Source organism: Hydra vulgaris, chromosome 02 (assembly GCF_038396675.1).
Source record: "Hydra vulgaris chromosome 02, alternate assembly HydraT2T_AEP".
Lineage (NCBI taxonomy): Eukaryota > Metazoa > Cnidaria > Hydrozoa > Anthoathecata > Hydridae > Hydra > Hydra vulgaris.
Genome location: NC_088921.1, coordinates 19005001 through 19012710, shown reverse-complemented (window position 1 = coordinate 19012710; position 7710 = coordinate 19005001). Strand labels below are relative to the sequence as shown.

General features: G+C 26.8%; 1 long non-coding RNA gene across 1 annotated transcript; it reads left to right on the top strand.

The window, feature by feature from the left end:
* Nucleotides 1-789: 789 nt before the first annotated feature.
* LOC136076434 (uncharacterized) lies at nucleotides 790-1783 on the top strand. Its single transcript, XR_010636269.1, has 2 exons — nucleotides 790-866; nucleotides 998-1783. It is a non-coding gene; the product is annotated as an uncharacterized LOC136076434 (long non-coding RNA).
* Nucleotides 1784-7710: the final 5927 nt, after the last annotated feature.

Genomic DNA, 7710 nt, shown 5'->3' with positions numbered 1-7710 from the left:
CAGCATCGTCAACTAATTAAGAAAATTTCTCCTATTATCTTTATTATTTTGTTCTATAAATCTATGAAAGCTGGATTGTTCCTCAACCTTTGCCTGCAGTCTGTTATATGCTCTCACAAGAGTAACCCGGTGTTTAACGGTTTCATGTTAAACACCGGGTTTAACATGAAACCGTTAAAGTTTCAACTGTTAAACTCCTTACAATCTTTTAACCAGTTTTAAAGTAAGGGCTGTCAAAAGCTTTCACCATGCCCGAAGAATAGCAGCATCTAGGTGCCCCTCTAAGCATGTAGTTTTATAAGAAGTTTAAGTTAAAATTTTTAACTTAAACTTCTTATGTACGAACCATGTACGAAGGAAAACGTTTTTTAATAAAAAACGTTTTCCTTCGTACATGGTGCAATTGAAGTAGTTTACTCGGGGCATCACATAATATGTGATGCCCCGAGTAAATTTTTGTGGGCACTACATAATATTAAATCCTATGCGCACCACATAATATTAAATATAATAAAAAATAATAGTTTATAAAATATAATTAATAAAAAAAAATTATTGTAATGATAAAAAGTTTAGCTAATAATATATTTATAGCAATTTTTGTGTAAATATTTCATTCTCCTTTAAAACTTTGTTTACATTTAAAATAGAATACTTATTACTTTACAAGGTTTTCATCTTCCATTTGAATACATGCGTTTTCATTAGTCTTTTGTTGAATACATGCGTTTTCATTGGTCTTTTGTTTGCATAATAAAGTAAAGATTATTTTCTTATATAACGGTTATTTTGGAGATGAAACAAAGCGATGGAAAGTAGTTTTGATGTCACAATTTTTCTAGCTTCAAGAAATTTAGCGTTTAGGAGTAAGAATATTTTTTTTTTAATTTAAATTATATTTTGCATTATTTTATCTATAAATTAAAAATCAAAATTATAAGTTATAATTGGATATAAATATGGATTACTATTTTGATAACTTTTTGTTTGCAATTAGGATCCAATCAAAAATTGTTAAAAAATGAGAATTGAAACTTCTTGGAGCTTATTGCTAAGCACCAAGAAAAAGTATACAAGCTTATCAATTATCCTGGAAATCAATGGATTTATCGAGTATAATTTTTTAATTTCTCGAATAGCTCTAGAAGTTATTCGAGAAATTAATAATTCACCACGGACAGCACTCCCGGTTCGTCCCACAGCGGTAAAACTACTTTCGTTTTTCATTTTTTGCATTTCAATAATAATCATCTGTGAGTGGTTAAAGAAAGGTGCCCTAAACTAGAATAACTTGAAAAGAAGAAGGGGTTTGATATAACAAAGTTGATATTAAATGAGTTGGAAAAGAATGAGCTCGACATAAAAAATTGTCGGGGTCAAGGCTACGACAATGGCGCAGATATGGCGGGTATTTACAATGGAGTTCAAGCTTTGATTAGGCAGATCAATTCGCGAGCAATTTTTATTCCTTGCTCTGCTCACAGTGTGAACTTATGTGCAGTGCAAGCTATTGAATCGTCGGCTCCTGCAAAATCCTATTTTGGAAATATTCTAAAGTTATTTAATCTGTTCTGGTGCAGCCGAGTTCAAGGAAAATTCTTCCGGCCAATCATTTCATAAGTTTTCTGTTACACAATGGAGCTCAAGGGTTAAAGCAGTCAGGTCATTAGTAAAAAAGCCAAGAAAGATCTTGAAATCATTACATTGTTCAAAAGAGTTAGACTTTCCAGGCGAAAGTAGGAATGAAGTGCATTATTTAATTTAATGGTTGTATTCTTTTAAATTTTTTGTTTTTGCTATTTCTTGGTTTAAATTTATGATGGTAGTTAACAACGTTAGTCCTCAGCTTCAATCCACTCAACTCACTCTCTTCATTGTCTGAACCTCTTAGCTATTCAAAAAACACCCATATTTTAACGGCACAGTTAACTCCCGCCCGGTTTTTAATAATAAAACTTTGTGGTCAATAATATTTATCAGTTGAATAATTAATATCTATTTTATTAAAAATATCGACGTGAGAATACCAAATTGAATCCAAAACGAATTCAATCAAATTTTACAAATCTTGCTAACATATTTAACTGCAATACTTTAATTACTATCCAATTTCAATTTGTTAACTTTTTAGTTTGAAAGTTGTTTTTGCACAAATATGAAGTCACAAAAAGAATTTTTAAACTAACATCATAAAAAAACACTAAATCTCTGTGTAATGGTTTAAAGAATAGACAAGAGATATACTAAATGGTTTTATGCTTTAAAAAATAGACTTTAGAATGAGATATGCTAAACTAAATGGTTTAATGCTATAAAGAATAGACTCTAGACGTGAGATAAACTAAATGGTTTAATGGTTTAAAGAACAAACACGAGACTAAAATTATATCTAACAAAAAAAACTATTGGTCAACGTTTATTATTTTTAAACATTATTTTTAAACAATGATTAAATAACAAAAACAAAGTTCAAAAATTTTTACAACAATTTTATTTTATCAATTTTTGTTTAACTACAACTCATTATTTTCCATAACTCGTGTTGTTATGGAAACAACTCATAACCATTGTTTTCCATAACTCGTGTTGCAATGAAAACAACTCATAACCATTGTTTTCCATAACTCGTGTTGTTACGGAAAATAATGTTTATTCTCAATTTTGATTACAACCATTTTTTTATATGATGACATGAGTGTCTTTTTTTTGACAAATGTTCTACTCCTCATTGCTAGCAATTTTTAAGATTTCTGATACTTGATATTACCATTAGTTATTATTTCTGGCTGAGACATCGAGACATTGGTTCAAATAATAATCTTATAATAATAACTTAATCTTAATAATTTGTACAATAAAGTTTTCTAACAATTAATTTTTTCTTCTATTGTTAGTCTCATCAGAAGATCTCTCTCTCTCTCTCTCTCTCTCTCTCTATATATATATATATATATATATATATATATATATATATATATATATATATATATATATATATATATATATATATATATATATATATGATATATTTTATGCTCATCTAACGAGTATTTTGATGAGCATTTGGCAAGCAAGCCTGCTGACTTGAATTTATTTGGGGTTTTTTTCAGAAAAAAAGAAGAACACGAAGAATTATGATAAAAACGATTCCTATCCTAACCCAAAATCTTACATGATGTGACAGTGAACCTGAATCACTTTATTTTGATACTTTAAATCAAAAAAAGATAACGATGTTATTTATATCATTTAATCACAGTTGTAAAATAATTTTTTTTGCCGCATAAAGCTTCTTTAAAAAGCGGTCATGGTATGAGGGGGGGGGGGGGTTATGAAATCTAAAACATCTCAAACGAAAAGTTAATGTAAAAGTAAGAGAGTGTTTTAAAAACCGTTAATAAAAAGGATATCAAAAGACTATATCAAAAAGATGACTTTTATTTCCATCAAAACTCCGGGCTTAAAAGACTTGGATCTAGTCACACTTCAAATGACCATTTAAATTTTAAAGAATGATCATTAAGTTTTTAACTGATCAAAAAGTTAAATTTATTCATCTCGAAATGTGGACACTAAACCTAACAGATAATGTGACTATGGACTATTTTATACGGGGTTTTATATTAAATCAATCAAAACCACGAAAACCAAAAAATATTACTCGAATTATTCAGCCATGCTTTTTTATAAGTTTTCGAGGGAATTATTTTTTTAAAAATTTATAAATAAAGCATTAATGTCCTGGTCTAAACTTATGATAAGGGTCATCAAATAAAACATTTAAGAAAAAGAAAAATTAAGCATAAAAAAATATTGCTTTTTAAAAATATTTCCAGTTTAATGTCAATATTGCGTATTTCAAAGTTTGTTGAATTTCATTAAGTATTTTACTCTTCAAAAGTGCGATTTTTACCGTTTTATTTTGCATCAATTTTTTAAAACTTAACGTCTGACAACGTCATAGTTCCTGCATATCGGCAACAAAATGACTTAAACTAGAGAGCATTTCAGATGTAAATGAATAACATCTGACGTTGAAATATTATTCAAAAACTAAATTTAGTTTATTTTGCTGAATCCTTGAATGATAGTTCTTGGATTTTAAGTAGGGAATGTATACAGTCTCTTCTGTATTTAGAAACTTTTGATAATGATTGTAACGAGCGCCTTCCTATTATATTCAGTATTTTAATTAATGGATTATTATTTTCACACAACTCCATGCTGTCCCAGTGAGCACGGTACATTCTTTGAAAGTCGTAAGAACGTTTAAAATACTGCGTTAAATCTTTCTGAAGGTCTTAAGGACGTTCGAGGCTGCAAATTTAACGCAGTTATTTATAAACTTTGAAGCAGACATTTTCTGATTTGATAAAAGATTATTAGTTGGATAATTTAGAATTATATAAAAGTATAAATAAACAATATATAATATAAAACATAAAAATAGATAAACTTTGATATATATAATATAAAAATATTGTAAGTTATATAAAAAGTATATGAATAAAAAAAGAAAAGAATAAATATCAAATATTTATTTTGTTTTTAAATAATTAAAATTAAAACTTAACTTAAAAGTTAAAACTTTAACTACCGTTATTTTTTCGGCGAATTCATTCTTATTTATTGTTTTAATTAAAATCCTGTGTGATTTTTTACAGCTTTGCTTTAAACTGAACAAAAAAATACGTATACAAAACAACAACAAATAAAGTTTTATTTGCATAAAAACATATGTCATATATACAACTAATTTCTTGAATATCTCTTCACAGTCTCGAGGGTTGTTATATCACAGTCTTGAATGTTGTTACACCACAGTCTCAAGGGTTGTAACACCACACCCCTTTATTTGGAGGGGATAGCATTTTTAAAAGGAACCCTTTTAACCAGTTTGTTTATTTTTTATTGGTATTTTTAACTATACTATGCTAAAAGGGTCCATCCCGTAAGATCTTTTATAAGTATTTGCTAACAATATTAATAGTAGCTTTTCAAAAATCAAATAAATTTTATATAAAATTTGTTGTGTTAAAATTTTCTTTTAAAAAAATATTAAGGAACTTAGTACCTAGCAACCCGGATGGCTCACTATCTACGCAATTACAAAAAAAAAAGAATAAATATAGACTGTGTTAACCATAATTTGCTATTGTTACTCAAACGTGTTTGTTAAGGCGGTACACTAGTAAAAAGCACTTTTTAAATAAAAATTGGAATAAAGCCAAAAACTAATACTTTTCTGATGAAAAATATATATTTTTAAAAAATCTGAAATGAAATTTTTTTCCAAAACGTTTTTTACATCAATAATGGGTAAAAACTTGTCTAAAAAATGCCTAAAATTAAATAACTTTCTCTCTTGTTCAAACATTGTATATTGATGCTTTATAATATTTTATATCGGTTGACTGATAAATTTTTAATTTAAGAACTTATTTTCAATTTAATCACGAATTATTGAAAATATGCTTGAAACACGAAAAGTTGTAAAAAAAGAAACTGAATATTTTTTATGTAAAATCTTGTTCAATGTTCTCCTGGCAAAATTTTATATGACAGATCAGATCTAATTATATTTGTTTATGAATTCTTTGGCTACTAATCACAACTTTTTTATTTGTTTTTTAGATATATATAATTTTGTATTCACTTTTGCTTCATTTGCTTCACACGAGGTTTGTCAAACTATAATAGATGTTATGACTTTTATATACTCAGTCAAAGTTTAAAACACTCAAAATAACTTTACTCCCATCATTAAAATAAATAACAGCAGCGTAAAATCTCATTTTAACTATTTCTCTAATGACAAAGGTTTTTTGGAACTCTGGACTATATGATGGCATTCAAAGGCTCATTTAAATTTTGTGTCTTACCATGGAGTATATTTCAATAGTAGTTGATCGTCATGCAAACTTTTATAAACAGGAATTAGCAGGTTTTTAGTCTATACTAGATCTTGTCTAGATTAACTCAATTCGAATACGAATTCCACCAAAACTAGTTCGAACTGAGTTTGGTGGTAGATACTGCTTTTTGTTAAAAGAAGCCACTTTAACATTTTTGTTTCGTTGCTAAGGCGTTGTTAAGGTGTTGTTAAGGCGTCGTTTTGTAATTCTTGAAAAATGCAATTTTTAAATTTTTATGTTATCAAGCAATACAAGATAGTCATATCAAAAAAACTTGAAATAAAATGAGCCTACGAACAAAATTTTGACAATTAACTCCAAATTCTGTACTTTTTTATTAGTGTACTAGCTTGAAACATTTTCAAAATATTATAAATGTTTAAAAGTGATAAAATACTAGTCGAGGAAAAATGTTCTCAAACGTTTTTTATCTTTTGATGCTTTGTGTTACTTTAATGAATCGTTAAATCGTTTTTAAAATAAGCCATTTTATATAGAAAAACTAAAACGTAGTTAATGCCGTATAGCATTGCAAAAAAAACATCTTTCAAAGAATGTATTTTTATAAAATATAAACAAGAACGCATTAATATACCAAAATTTTTCAAAAACCTTGTGTATCAATTAAGTTTAGCATCCACTAAAAACATTTTAAAATTTTTAAAATGGTTTGTATAAATAGTATGCCGTTGTTAAAATTAAATTGAAAAGCATTGCCAAAGCTTTAATCACCAAAACTGTAATCGCCAAAGCTGTAATCCAAATTTATTAAGCAATTTTAACTTCACAGCCAAACAAAAATGTATTGACCAAATAATTGATAAAATAAATAAATGGTCACAAACTCGGGCAGGTAGAGTAACTCTGAGTTTGTGATGAATTAAAAAAAGTTATAAAAACAAAAGCACAAGTTGACGGACGTTTAATAAATTAGTTTATTAATTTCATTTTTTTTTTTAATCTTAGTTTATGATAAGGTTGTTCGCCGTAAACAAAAACTTACGAAAATTTTGCATTTTTATCTTCCGTATTTCAAGTTGCTATTGCGGAAGTTGTACTTGCGCAAATTCACTTTCCGTAACGCATTATACGAAAAAAAGAAATAATAATTATTTCGTAATAACCCTTTACGAAAAAAAACTTGCAAAACAAATCATTTCGAAAGAATATTTGCGAAACAGCTTCTCACGGAAGGAGCGTTTCGGAATGTGCGCTTACGGAATAGACTCGAAAGCATTCATTAAACTGTTATACAAAAAAGTGTTATTAATTATTATTTAAATAAAATAATGTTGTTAAATAATTCTTCAATAGTTTTTACATATATATATATATATATATATATATATATATATATATATATATATATATATATATATATATATATATATATATACATACATATATATATTTTATATATTTTATATATATATATATATTTTCTATTTTTTCTTTTTTTTTTTTCTATGTAATTTTTTTGTTCTTTAATCTTTACAATTTCGTAAAATATAATAGAATCTTTACAGAGTAAGTAAAATTAAAAAAAAAAAAAAAATTACAAAGTTACGTTTAACAAAAAAATATATAAAATAAAACTGTAAAGTATTAGAAATTACTTCAAAGAACGCGGAAAACTTCCAGAAGACCGACAGTCTTGTCATCAAGAAACCGCTATGCGTTACTAATATTTTTGGATGCTTTTATTTAAAATATGTTTATATTAAAAAAAAAAAAAAAAAAAATCTTATCGGTTTTCAGCAGAATGAGAATAAAAATCCAAAATGCAAAAAACAAA